The sequence below is a fragment of the Phalacrocorax carbo genome, chromosome 2 (assembly GCF_963921805.1).
Source record: "Phalacrocorax carbo chromosome 2, bPhaCar2.1, whole genome shotgun sequence".
NCBI lineage: Eukaryota > Metazoa > Chordata > Aves > Suliformes > Phalacrocoracidae > Phalacrocorax > Phalacrocorax carbo.
This window is the reverse complement of record NC_087514.1, coordinates 63606911-63620739: the sequence shown is the minus strand read 5'-3', so window position 1 is coordinate 63620739 and position 13829 is coordinate 63606911.

Here is a 13829-nt window from a genome sequence, read left to right as displayed (position 1 = left end):
TTAAATATAAGATGAAGTTTTGACTCTGAGAATGTTAGTGAATCAGGTCAAATAATCGAGTATATATTCCAAGCACTAAAGCTGTGTAATCAGCTACAGGTTTTGGCCCAAATTGCAGAATAAGCACAGGCTGTGAGACATTACTGGTGCACTGACAGTGAGCCTGCAAGCCAGGATCTCTGGACTCTGTAGCTTCTCAGTGGTAAATCAGGGACCCCAGAAAGCCCAGGAAGGATGTTTGGCCAAAAGAGAACCTTTCTCTGGAGTGGAAAGAACCTGAAAACTCCAGACTCTCAATCTCATTCAAGGACACTTAGGAAGACTAAGAGCCCTTGGGACTTCCAAGTACCTCAGGGAGCCTTGAATATTGCAAGAGCTCTGTGGTCACCAAGACAGAGGAAGATTACTTGTCAGGACTCCCTTGGAGCTTGATAATCTGAATATCTTCAAGTCCTTGTGACCTGCTTGACAATACACAGGGCAAAAAGAAAGAATCTTTCAGGGCTTTTGTAGCAGTCAGTTTAACTAGATGCCTGCTGGGGAGCCAGCTAGCTTTGAAAGAACCAGTATCACCCAATGGAAGTCTGTACCAGCACGTACTAGTACTTGGTCAGCAATTCATGTGATATGACCAAGTCTAGGGAAAAATTTCCTTCTTTTTAGATTTATTATACAGATTGCATGTAAATAATACTTTGACAAGCTTTTTTTTTTTAAACAGAGCCTGAAAAGCATGCTAATAAGAATAGTTTAAAAAATTATGCATTGCAACAAACCAAACTGTTGTTCAATGTCCTGTCCCTCATAATCAACAAAAACAGATTCTTAAAGGAAAAAAAGAAATAAAGTATTTATCCTCCAGATTTCCCAATTCACACACTTCATGTCACTAATAATTCTGTGGGGTCCCACCATATCTGTTGTCAGTAGACTCTTTCCAAATCTATAGAAGCTACTCCATTTCTCTCAACACAATTCCTATCTTTTAATCCATATCTTTTTCATAATAATGGAAGTTTTTTGTGATGGGATGAACAGGACTGTAGGTAGCATGTAAGAATGTGCGTTCTAACGAAGTTTATTTTGTTCTTTTTTTCTATTCCTGATCATGGCTAACACTCATTTTGCCTTTTTGCCTGCTGAAAATTCTGATATTTTCAAAGAGCTACCCACAAAAACTTCAAGAGCTCTTTCATTCATCATAATAACGCAGAGTCTGTTATTGCGAGTATGTCACTGGGTGACTTTTTTTAAAATTAATTACCTTGTATTGTCTCATTTGAGTTAATCTGCCACTTTATCATCCAGTTTCTTGAGGCTTCATCCAAATATTATAAGGTCCTTTTGTGATACTTCAAATTCAGCTTTGACTCTTCTGCATGATTTTGTATTCTTGTCTATATCACATTGTTGCCCTTATAATTTTCCTATTTATTTGTTAACATATTTAACAACAAAATCCCAAAAAGGTTCCTCTGAGAAGTCCCTGTAATTGTGAAAACTAACCACTTATTCCCATGTTTTGTTTCTTACCATGGGAAAATCTTACCTGGTATCTCTGACATCTTAGTTTATTTAGGAATCTTTGTGTAAAATATATTGAAAAGCCAAGAATGGTCAATTAACCAATTTGCCTTTTATTTTCTCACAAGTTTGTTGCTGTCTTGGAGAACTCTGGTAGATGTATCAGACGTCTTTCTTCTACATAAGCTGTGCTGATTCTTTGTAGCATGCAGTATCATCAGTTCACCTTTTCCTCTTGTTTCTGCCATTTAGCCCACTGTGGAGCTCAGGCTGATCTCTAGTTATCCAGACCATAATCCAGCTTCTTTCATAAGCTGGCATTGCTACTGTCACCTTGTATTCCTCTAACACCAGTTCCATTTTTAGCAGTACTTTAAATTCACCCATATAGAAGGGTTCCAGGGAGGGAACATCCTCATCTCCTCTGTGATGAAAACCAATACATAGAATTTATCTACTTCTTTTTCTGATAAAGCTTTAGTTCTCTTGCATATTCTCTACATATTGTCTGTATCTGCTATGTAAATGCCTTATATATCTGCCCTGTATGGCAGGTGATTTTCTAAATGTTTTGAAAGTGAACTGGTATGATTTATGAGGATTATTGTTTTATTATTTTCACAAATGCCATCATTTGACTGTTCCTGAGATTTATGAGAAAATTCAGGGATTATCTGGGAATTATTTCGATTCCAGCAAGCATGTTCTGATCACAGGCCCTTGTGCTAGACTGTGCTGTAATATTATATGCTGTGGATAAAGCATAAAGACTTTTGTGTTTACTTCATAATTTTTCTTTTTTCTTGCTTATTAAAGCTTTATGCAGAAGTGGGCTATGAGAACCAAACTCTGATTAGAAGCAACAATCAAAACAGGAAAGGTGATGAATAGTGAGGGGCATTGTCTCATGTGCTCTACTAGGCAGCCAGGAGGGAAACGACAAAGGAATACTTGGCACTGCAAATGTCTCAGGTATGTGGTATTATATTATATCCTATGCCACAAAAAGCATAAATGATGTAACTGAACTAAAACTGCAATGCTTTCCATAAACCACTGAGTAATCACTTAAAGTATCACATATATAAGCTTGCAGGGGCAGTAGTTTGGCAAAGAGTTCCTCTGCAGGTCGTTAGGAGGGAGGCACTGTGAGTGTTAAGGTCACAGTTTATGTTTCAGGATATGTCTTTTTTGGACTCTTCTTTTGTGTTCTCTGTTTAAGCCAAAGATTAGACTGATCATAATATTTAAGTGCAATATCTATTTCCCTTAATGGGGCAGTAAGCTTCAACTGAGCAGCACCACTGCACCCAGAGCAGTGGAAGCCCAGGGTGTTGTGGTGCTTGAACATGCTCAGCTGGCCCATGGCTTTTTGTCAGTATATGGTGGATTTGCATCCAGAAAGATTCAGGTTGGATATTAGCATAACTGTTTGTAATAATAGGGTTGCTGAAGCATGGAAAGAAATTGCCCATTGAGACTTTGTGATCTCCCTCACTCAAGATTTTTAAGGACTGTCTACACAAACGTGTCAGGAACGACAAAGATATAGTTCATCTTGCCTTGTGCCAGAGAATTCAGTGACCTCTTAAAGTCCCTTTCAGCTTTATTTTCCTATGATTCTATGAAGATTTGAAAATAAATATAATAAAAGCTTTGAGATGCTCACAAACTGTAGTAATGGAGCCATATAATGTTTTCAATAGATGACACCATTGCTGTCTTCCTGGGACTTTTGCCAGGTAAGTGATTTTGAACTACAGCTTCTGTGAACACTTATACTACTGAATCCCTCAATTTATTCCCACTGTAATTATATGGATTTATTTTTAAATCCATATAAATAAATTAGGCAGAACAGGAGGGAACACATTCTGATTGTTAGGAATTGATTAGTATGCTATAAAAGCTAATGAATGTAAATACTTCTATAAAGAACCTTTCTCTGATTCAGCCCATTTCCTTTTTGACCTTTGGAGAACTCTTTCAATTCTGGTTGCTGTGCAGGTAACATGTACATGCAGATCTCAGAGGGCTGTATGAGTTTTTTTCTGGCTTTCAAACCATTTAATATCGTAAATGGGAAAAGGCAAGTTTTCTGTGGTCAAAGGCTCATTTTGGTATAAATTTTAAAGATGTATTCATTACTACAATGTAATTTAGTTATGGCACTATGTATAAAATTGAAAATTACCTTTAAAAGTACCTGAAAACATAAATATCATGTATATTCAGAAGTTAGGTATGCTATATGAGAGATTATTTAATAACCTAATAATAACCCTTGTTTTATAACAATAGTATAGACCTTAATTAATTTATCACAATCTATTTTTTTCTAAAAAGAATTTTTTTTCCACAATAACGAAGCAATAGCACCATCTAGAAGAAGTATACTTTCAGTTATGTGTTAGTCTTTTCACATCTATCTTTTTTCTCTTTCCCTCCTACAGGGTGGAAGATAGCCCTAATGTGCTTCTCAGTCTCCTAATCGGGTCAATTTGGATAGACTTTTATTACTTTTATGATTTGTATGAGGCATTAGAAATTTAACTTGAATTCATATCCCTCTATTTAAAATAAGGTCTCTATAAATTTTTTCAGTGAAATAATTGTTATAAAGACAAAGAATTAATTAACAGAAATTTTTTTACTTTACATCAGACTGTGAAATGGCTGAACCATTCTTGGCATTTTTCCGAAGTATGAAGACAGAATCATTTACTTGGCAGAAAAAGCCTACACAAATGGATAAACCTTATAAAAGTATAAGAAACTAAGAATGGACCTTAAAATTGAAAATTCTGAAAATCTTGACACGAGCCTTGTTACACCATCCAGGATATGTGCTTGTATCAGTAACATTGGGTCAATATTAACATGCCATGTGTCAATAGCGTAGCTTGCAAAAATGTTTGTCTCATATAGTACAACAATAATCCTGATAAAATTTTCTCCCATAAAAAAGATTATGACATAAAATTTTATGTGTAGGCAAAGAATAGTTAATCAAGTGTGAAGTGCATCAAAAGCAAGTTTCGCTGATCCTGGATCAGTGAATGGCCGACTTACTGAATGGTAATCCCATTCTCTGAGCAGAGAATGGATGATTGAACATCCCTGTCTGGGTATCCCTGTTGGCAGTGTAAATTCAGGAGCCAAATTCATTAATGCTCTTGGTATGGATATTTATGCCTTACATTTGGAGTTTCAGTCTCTAATTCTGCAGTTGATCCTACCTGACACCTGAGCTGAAGAAGCCTCATGGACACAGTTTTTGTGTTGTGCCAATTAGTATGACTAACACCATTTTACTATTTAGTATTTCATTGTCTTGAGTATGCAGTAGAATGCTTTGATTTGGTTCTTCTAGCTTGGAAATATCTTCTATTCTGGACAGGCTAGGATTTTTTCAATGCAGCAGTCTGACAGAAGAGGGTTATTTGTGGGTTTTTTTTTATATATTAAAACACAATGACTTGTTGAAGTGAAACCTATTGTGGCAATGAGCTAATTTCAAGAACACATATTTTGGGAAAAGCTTCTTCTGTCCAGCATTGGATTTTCCAAATAAATAAGTAAACCAAAAGGCCATGGTCAACATCTTGATAATTACTTAGGATGCAACACCCCTAGATTAAATCTGTAGTCTGAATCAGGAAAAAAAATACTTGAACAAAGATTTCTCAGATTCCAGGTGCAGGTTTCCTGTTCAGCTCTTTAAAAGTGTGTTAGAGAGTGCAAGGTCGAAGAGATAAACCTTGTAGCTGGGAAGAAAGGGGAGTATTTTTCTGTCCTTTGCTTCATAGTGATGACAGAACCTTGCATCGGTTTCTTAAAATTTATCTGATGCTCTTACAGGCTAGACCTATAATCTACAACAAACTTTTGATTTTTGTTTTGTTTTGGTTTATTTTTATTGTTGTCTGTGTCTTCCTCCCCAAAATCTGAATTGATCTTTTAGTTTCCCTGAGCCCCGACCATAAAGTAGCAATTGAATTAAAAATTATAGGGAAAGTCAAGTATCATGGAGAGGGAAGGACAAGCGTAGTCTGATGTTCTTGTCAAAAATATATGCCTTTTAAATCTTGCACAAGCTGGAATTTTCTCCACATGGTAAGTTTTGTGGTGACACTTATTACATTACTGCAGTTCAAATACAAGGTGAGATAAGCATGTCAGGCATAAGTTAGTAAGGCATATGTTCTGCAAAGGAGCTTTATATATAGATACCTGAGCTAGCCCCAAGCAGTGCTGCTACAGTCAGGTGGCTCACAGAGTGTCCTGTTCAAGAAAATAAACCATGTTTCCCATGGGTGCGTTGTAGCTCAAGTTTCTTCAGGTCATGGTGATTACCCTGTTGGAGATTCCTGTTTGGCAGTGAGTGGGATCAGTGTTAGTTTGGGAGCAGCCATGCTACACTCCATGGCATACTGCAGACATACCTGTTGAGACTTTCACGGCTCTATGGGGAGACAGAATCACCAAATGGGAGACTGTAAAATTGTAGTAGAAACCAAACTGCCTAAAACTTGTATTTCTTCAAATGTAGAGTGCCCTCCTTGTGTATAACTTAAATTTTGGACAACACAGAGAAGTAGTAAATTTACGAAGCATAGAAAGCACTACTCCACAACTTCACATGAGAAGTGTTTTGGACCTTACGTCTTCTGTGGACCTATAGGTGGCAACTGTAATAACTGCACACCTGAGGTCTGGCATCTTATGCAATATAAATATGGTGAAAAGACCAGTTGATTTTCCTACTCAGCATAACTTGAAAGAGAATCAATAAGAAAAATGGCACAGCATAACCAAGAAATATGGTATATGATCTCTCTAACTTTTGATTTTTTTTTCTTTTGAGACAGTTTATAAATAGCAGGAACTGAACTTATGCTTTTAATATATTTCAACTTACATTGAAAATGTATGAAATGTAACTGATTTAGATTTTTTTATTTCATGTTCTAAGTACAAAGAAGCAGGACATTAGTATTTAATGCTCTTTTAATTAAAATAGCAGTTTACTCTAAGCCCTGGGATTAATTACTTTTTGAACTGCTTCTTCACTTTACTAATAGCATTTGGCAGTTTTAAGATAGAATAGCTAAACTTGAGGCTATTCATTTTAGAACGCTGATGCAGAATACACTAAGTTGACCTGTAATTTGAAAAAACTGTCATGTGCAAGTGCATACTATTCGTTTAACTGTTAAGACCTCTGAGAAAATTTGCATATGTGTGCTGTGAAAGAAAGGCCATTCAAAAGATGGAAATCAGAGCTAATTTTAACATTATTTCCCTAATGATACTAAATTTTGCACTAGCTATGACTTTAAAGACAGCTCATTATTTTTCGATGAGGCCAGCCCTTGGAACGAAATATTTTGCATTTTACAGCAAATGTGTACTAAAAATGCTGTGTTTTAACATACTTTTTCTTAACTATGAAGAAGTGCTATAGGACTTAAATGAGAGGACACGCATTTTAAACTAGAAATTGAGAAAAGTTTTCACCTGGTAACAACTTCCTGATGTAAATAATAGTCAGGGAAGGACTCTGTAATTGTAGTTATCTCCTTGGGGAAATTACAACGTTATACCTACTCACACTTTGTCCTAAAGCCTGATACAATAATTTTGCTTCATTTAGAGTATTTTGATGCCAGTCTCGTAAAAGTAAAACCCCGCCATGTATGCAGTACAAGAAAAGCCCTCCAGATAACTTCAGGCATTAGTAAAGTAGGCTCCTACATAAGGCAACTGACTTCTGGAAGCAGTAAAAAGACCTCAGTAAGGACAGACAAGTCATTAGTGTGTCCTGTGCCATTACAGACAGGGACTGGCTGTGTGAACCACAGGTGATACTGTACTGGTTTAACCCCAGCAGGCAACTCAGCCCCACACAGCAGCTCACTCACTCTCCCGGCAGTGAGATGGGGGAGAGAACTGGAAAGGTAAAAGTGAGAAAACTCAGGGGCTGAGATAAAGACAGTTTAATAGGTAAAGCAAAAGCCAGACATGCAAGCAAAGTAAAACAAGGAATTAGTTCACTACTTCCCATGGGCAGGCAGGGGTTCAGCCATCCCCAGGAAAGCAGGGCTCCATCACTTTTAATGGTTACCTGGGAAGACAAATGCCATCACTCTGAACGTCCCCCTTTTCCTTCCTTCTTCTTCCCCACAGGTTTTATGGCTGAACATGATGCCATATGGTATGAAATATCCCTCTGGTCAGTTGGGATCAGCTGTCCCAGCTGTGTCTCCTTCCAGCTTCTTTTGCACCCAGCCTGTTTGCTGGTGGGGTGGGGTGAGAAGTGGAAAAGGCTTTGATGCTGTGTAAGCCCTGCTCAGCAATAATGAAAACATTCCTGTGTTATTAACAGTTTTCAGCACAAATCCAAAACATAACCTTATACAAGCTATTTGAAGAAAATTAACTCTATTCCTCCCAAACCCAGTACAGATACCCAGACAACAATCTCTTCCAGACATCTGGGGTGCTAACAAACACTCCCTGCAGCAGCAGTCACCAGTCCCACTTGTGTAGGTGCTGCTGGGGCGGTGACTCTTTGGAGTGCTTTTCATGTTCTGCCGAGGTCAACTGTCCCTATTTTAGTGATGCTACCACCTGAATTTACTTGTGTTGCTGGGAACCTCAGTGTGAGTCTCTTCATTCATGGTCCATGTGTTTAAAATTCAAACACGTCCTGGAGGGTGTAAACTGGGTGGTATGACCCCGAATGAAACCTACCCTGGTGGAGGTTGTCTCCAAGTACTTCTGTCACATGAATTCAGGTCCTCAGAGTTACTTAGATTTCTACTGCCAGGTGTTGATCTGATATTTAACAGTGGAGTTTCCTGGATTTTTAAGTATTTATAGTGAAGCGGTTTTAACCGAAAACAGTCAAGTCGCAATGTTATCCATTAATATCCTAGTATCTCCATTAGGGGTATATCACACTTCCCTTCATGTATGTACTCTTTCCAAGCCCTGCCAGCCTCCTTCCTTTTCCTCCCCACCCCAAGATTAAGAACAGAACAATACAGTGAAAGTCTAAACTATGTGTTAATCTCGAAGGTAGTAATTAAAATAGAACTTCATTTGGACTGATAAATGTGTATCCAACACCTTCAGTGAAATTTAGTTGATTTACACCTGCTGACCAAGCTAGGCTTCTGCTTTTAATTCAGTGTTCCCGTATAACTCTTCCTCTTTTACTGTCATCTCAATCTCATTTTCAGTACATCATTTATTTACTTGTAACTTTGCTGTATATACTACGTATATAACTCATGTGCTACATATAGCAAATATGCTGACTTGGCAGTTGGAAAATTGCATGCAGCGTTCAAATTCCTTTTCTCTAAGAGGTTATAAATAAGTGCCCTTTTTGAACAAGGTCTATAGTAATTAATATTTTCATGGTATCTAACAATAACTAATTTGCGTCCAAAATGTGTGACCTGCCACTGGCTCTATTACTCCCTCACAAGGATGAAAAGTTTGGTAAGACAGTACGATTCATGCTCTTCTTTCTACGGCATGATATTACAAACATTCAATTTAAATAATAAAGATGACCTACCCTTCCTTTTTAGTGTAATAAAGAGTATTTATTTTAAAACGTAAATTGAGTCCTATTAACAATCCCCTGGAAAAATGCATTTAATCACTGTTCCAGTGTTCACTGGAACACTAATGAAATAAAAATAAGCTAAACTTTCTAACTAATCCTTTTAAGGTTCCATACTATTGGGTAGGAGAAACGGTGTTGTTTTGTCTTAATAAGGAGATCATTTCTTTTGTCAAAGCCAAAGAAAATATTTAATGAGCTTCAGGAAAACATGCAAGTATCTTTACAACTAAATTAAACTGTGCCTTAAAATGCAACGAAGAACAGGTACATGCAGTCCCTACGTGTCACATTATTTTTAAATACAGTTTTTGAGTGGGACCCCCATTTGGTATTTGGATATATTTACCTTAAACATGGTAATAGGAAAAAGAGTGCAAGGAAAGTTGCAACGGGATGGCTCAGAGGTAAGCACAGATGGAACAGCTGATAGTTAATGTCACCAGAACATAGCTATAGTCAACTTTATCTGCACGTTGTGCTGAGGTCCCAATGGCATCAGTCATTAGGCTTTAATTTATTACAATAGTTATCTGCCTTATTTCCAGAAATTTTCTATTCACGCGTGGCAGGCCAATAGGCAAATGAATACTCTGTTATTGTATTTGCATATAACTAGTTAACGATGATACAGGAAGAATTTTCTATTCCCCCCCCTACTCAAAAGGGAAAGTTCCCCTTCAGAAGAGCAACAGGAGCAAGGCCCAGAACTGTCTTACATGTGTGAGTAGAAAGTTTCTGCAGTTCATCAGCAGCTTCTGTTGGCTATCTACAGGTACTGGGGTCCTCCTGTGGAGAATGCAGTCACTCAGTTTTACTGAAAAATCCAATTTACCTTTCACTCCACTTTGGAGCCTTGCAGTTTTATGAGATGCTTTCATTTTGGGTTAACATTTTCTACAGCTGGCATCTTATGGGGAGGATTCTTTTTTACACCTTTTTTAGGATTGAGCAAAATCTCTACTAGGACTCCTTTTAATTCCAGTAAATATGGAAATGAATGCTCTGACTTGTATGAATATTCATACTTGAATTGGCATAGTTCAAAAAAGGTGAAGTTAGGAACCTCAAAGTTGGCTTGTTTCTAGTCTTTATTGCACAAGATAAAGCAGTGCTATTATGAATGCCTAATTCCAAAATTATGCATAGGCATCTTTATGCATATATAACATTTGATTTTAGGAAGATTTAAAAATGTGAAATGTAGTGTAGGATATAAAAATGAAACATAGCCTAGATGTTTTGTGCATTTGAAAAACTGACAAATTTTTGTTTGTGTAAATATGAATCACGAGGAGCATATTTTCCCATTCAAGGGATTACTTTCAGGACTTAAAAAAAGATAGGTGTATCAGCATTTTGAACTATCCTTAATAATTTTTTAAATCCTTTAATATCATGTTGTTCTTGAATCTAACATAGTCTTTCTTAGTATCCAATAGCAGGCTGGAAAATAAAGTAATTACAGAGGGACTCTTAAAATATTTACCGTTAATATATATTGATATATTTGTAATTTATTACTTCATAATAAATATCAGATAGTTTAAATTCTTTAATGCATTTGCCCAATATAACATTCTACTGAAAATAGTGTTGCATTTGATTTTGCAATAGATCTTAATTTGTTATACTAATTATTGTTTATATGGTGGTTATAAGGTTTAAAGATTGCCTTTAACTGTGATATAAAGATCCAAGTCTTCCATCTCAAACATCAGCTTAGTCAATGTTGTGTGGTATCCAAATTAAGTAACACTTTCTTGCTGTAATATCAGTGATTTGGATTAGACTGGTCTATGTAAAAGAGATTTTGACTTTCACACAACATGCCTATTGTGCCGAAACTAGCTGGAAGTTATTCTTTAGAAAAAATGCAAACAGCAATTTTTTAAAGAGTTTTAATTGAGTGGTAAGTTATAGAAGGTTTGCAAGGAGTAAGTTATCTTTTTTAAAATTAATTTTAGCTTCTTCCATTTCAGTTTTCAATTTTCCATTAAGCATATTCCCATGGTTTATCTTCCACAGTTATCTTCAAATCCTTAGGCTGTGATTGATGATTCAGAATATAATCTTGGGAAAAGCTTACCATGAGACTCATGTACTTTTACAGTTGTTTCTTTGAAAACTGTGTTGTTTTGGTTTGGTTTAGTTATTATGGCCAGAGAAGAGTAATCACAAAATTCCTACCGGATAAGTTGGAAAGGAGAAAATATTTTCATATATTCCTGTTTAACAGCTTTCTTCCAGACTTTGCCAATAATAAGCATGGAATTTCTTGAGCTCTATCACATAGCAATATGTCTATGTTTAGTTCATAAAGTAACTCACCAACATGTGAATTACAAAAAAAAAAAATAAATCCCATATTCCGTAGTAAGAAATTCCATTAGGAATGACCGTTATTCTTGAAATGGTAAAATCAAAGGTTCTTGAAACACTTAATTTAAGCACCAAATATATCTCAGCCTGAAAATTGGAAACCTGGCTAACACTTTTGCAAGTATCACTTGATGCAGAGAAGACAGTTGGCAGTGGCTTTCTAGGTCAGTGGTCTCCAAACTTTTTTTGATCGCAAACCCCCATCAGTAAAAGATTTATGAGCATGCACCCACAACACATGTACATGTCTTTATTTATTAATTATATTAATGTACTACTGTACTAATGTATTTTGTACATTATAAACCATGCAAAAATAGAAATGAAAAAGGATGAGATAAAGATGAAATAAATGCTATTTAAAAATATTTTTATTTTGTTTATTAATGGTGTAAAAAATATTTTAATCCACACCCCAATAGCTTGTATTGTGCACCTTGTGAGTGCACAATCTCCCCCCATTTTGGAGACCACTGCTCTAAATAAAGCAAAGAAAACTGAGTACAGCAGGCAACCTTGCCAATTGCCGTATCGCACAACAAATAGTTTTTAATTAATTCCATTTCAGTGTGAGACTAATCAAAAGAGAAGGAAAAGTAAGCATCCTGTAGAAGAGAATTCTATTATCTCATTGAAATCATGGGGTATCATGTAAATCCAAATTACACTTTGTAAATCCTAGGCAAATTATGGGTACCTCTGCAGATAAAAGTATCAGACTTTTCTTCTTTCCTGGTTTAAACTGCTTTCTTCTCATATTTAAGTACTGTCACCCACACTGGATTGTAGAAGGGAAACACTTCAATTTCCAAGAAAAGTTTGTGAGAAGAGGTATTCTACACCTATTGTGTTCAGGAAAGCCTTTGCTGCAAGGGTGCATACCCAGAGTCCTCCTGCACTTACAGGAGAGAGGTCTGTGAATGACCAGAAAATTAAAATAAGAGAATAAGCTTTATCTTAAGGGACCAAACGCTGCCATTATCCTGATATCAAACAGGAATATATTTATTATACCTCTAGGTAGGTGTTTCATCACAAAAAATGATGGAATGGATTTCAGTTTTTCTTGTTTCAGCTTCTATCCCAAAGCAATGTTGGACAAGTCTACATTAATAAGTGACTCCATGAAAAAGGAGCTTATCTGAGAGGTGAAATGGCTGGTAATGAGATCTCCACACCTTCTCTGTACCTGTTTTAAGAGGTATTTCTTTAGCATTAGTTTTACTCTACTCTTGTGGACTGCATGCCCTTTAGAAGTTGGAAAACAGACTGCTCCTGGAACACATCTCTCAGCTTAGTTTAATCCGTAAGTAAAACAGCTCACACACTCACAGACTGCTCCAATTTGCAATCCAAAATGCAGTAAGTGGGGGCAATTGGGAAATTCACTTCAAAACCACACTCCTAATCTGAACTAAAACACAAATGTAGATGTGCTGATCGGCTTGGTGATTCATTTTAGCTTTTCCAAATGTCACACTGTGTATAGCTGTATTATTCTGAGCCTGTAGTTTGGATTTGCTACATTCTAGCAACAAAAAACATACACAAAGAGATCGTGACAAAAAGTGCATCTGCGATTACATACGTCAGCACAGAATCCACACTGTTTTTAACGAAAGTGTAGAGAAGTGAAATATCACTCTCTCATTTGTCCTTTCCCACCCTCAGGTGGGTAGATTCCTCTCCATAAATCAGGAAACCAATGTCTCCTCCATTTCATAACTTCATAGTTTCTTGCAGTTCAAGGAGTCTTTTGGTACAAATGTGGGAGTAACTTGTGGTTACTTTAAATCCTTTAAGTCTTTTCTCTACACCAAAAGCAATTAATTCATTCAGTTATTAAGGGGCGTAATTGAAACAGCAGTTAATGGCAGAGCAGGGATAGGACAAGACTATCTGAAACGGCCAGGAAAAAGTACGAATGATGGACAGATTCTGGTTTCACAAGGAAGATTTTAATGGAGAAAGGTACAGGGGCGATCTGCCTAGGATGCCTCCATGTTGGGGAATTTTTAACTGAGGCTGAATAATTTTCCATTTTAACTGAGACTGAAAAGTCTCTAGTTCAAGGAGAAAATAATCCAGATATATTGACTAATTCTATTATATGTTACAAATGAATGCAAGCTAATTCAGTCCTGACTATTAAGGGTTTGTTTTTCTCACTAACCATAAAAATGAAACTGTTCACCTCCTTTATGCTCTGTTGTCCCCCATTGCTTAAGGGATCACAGAATCACATAATGGTTGAGGTGGGAAGGGACCTCTGGAGGTCGTCTGG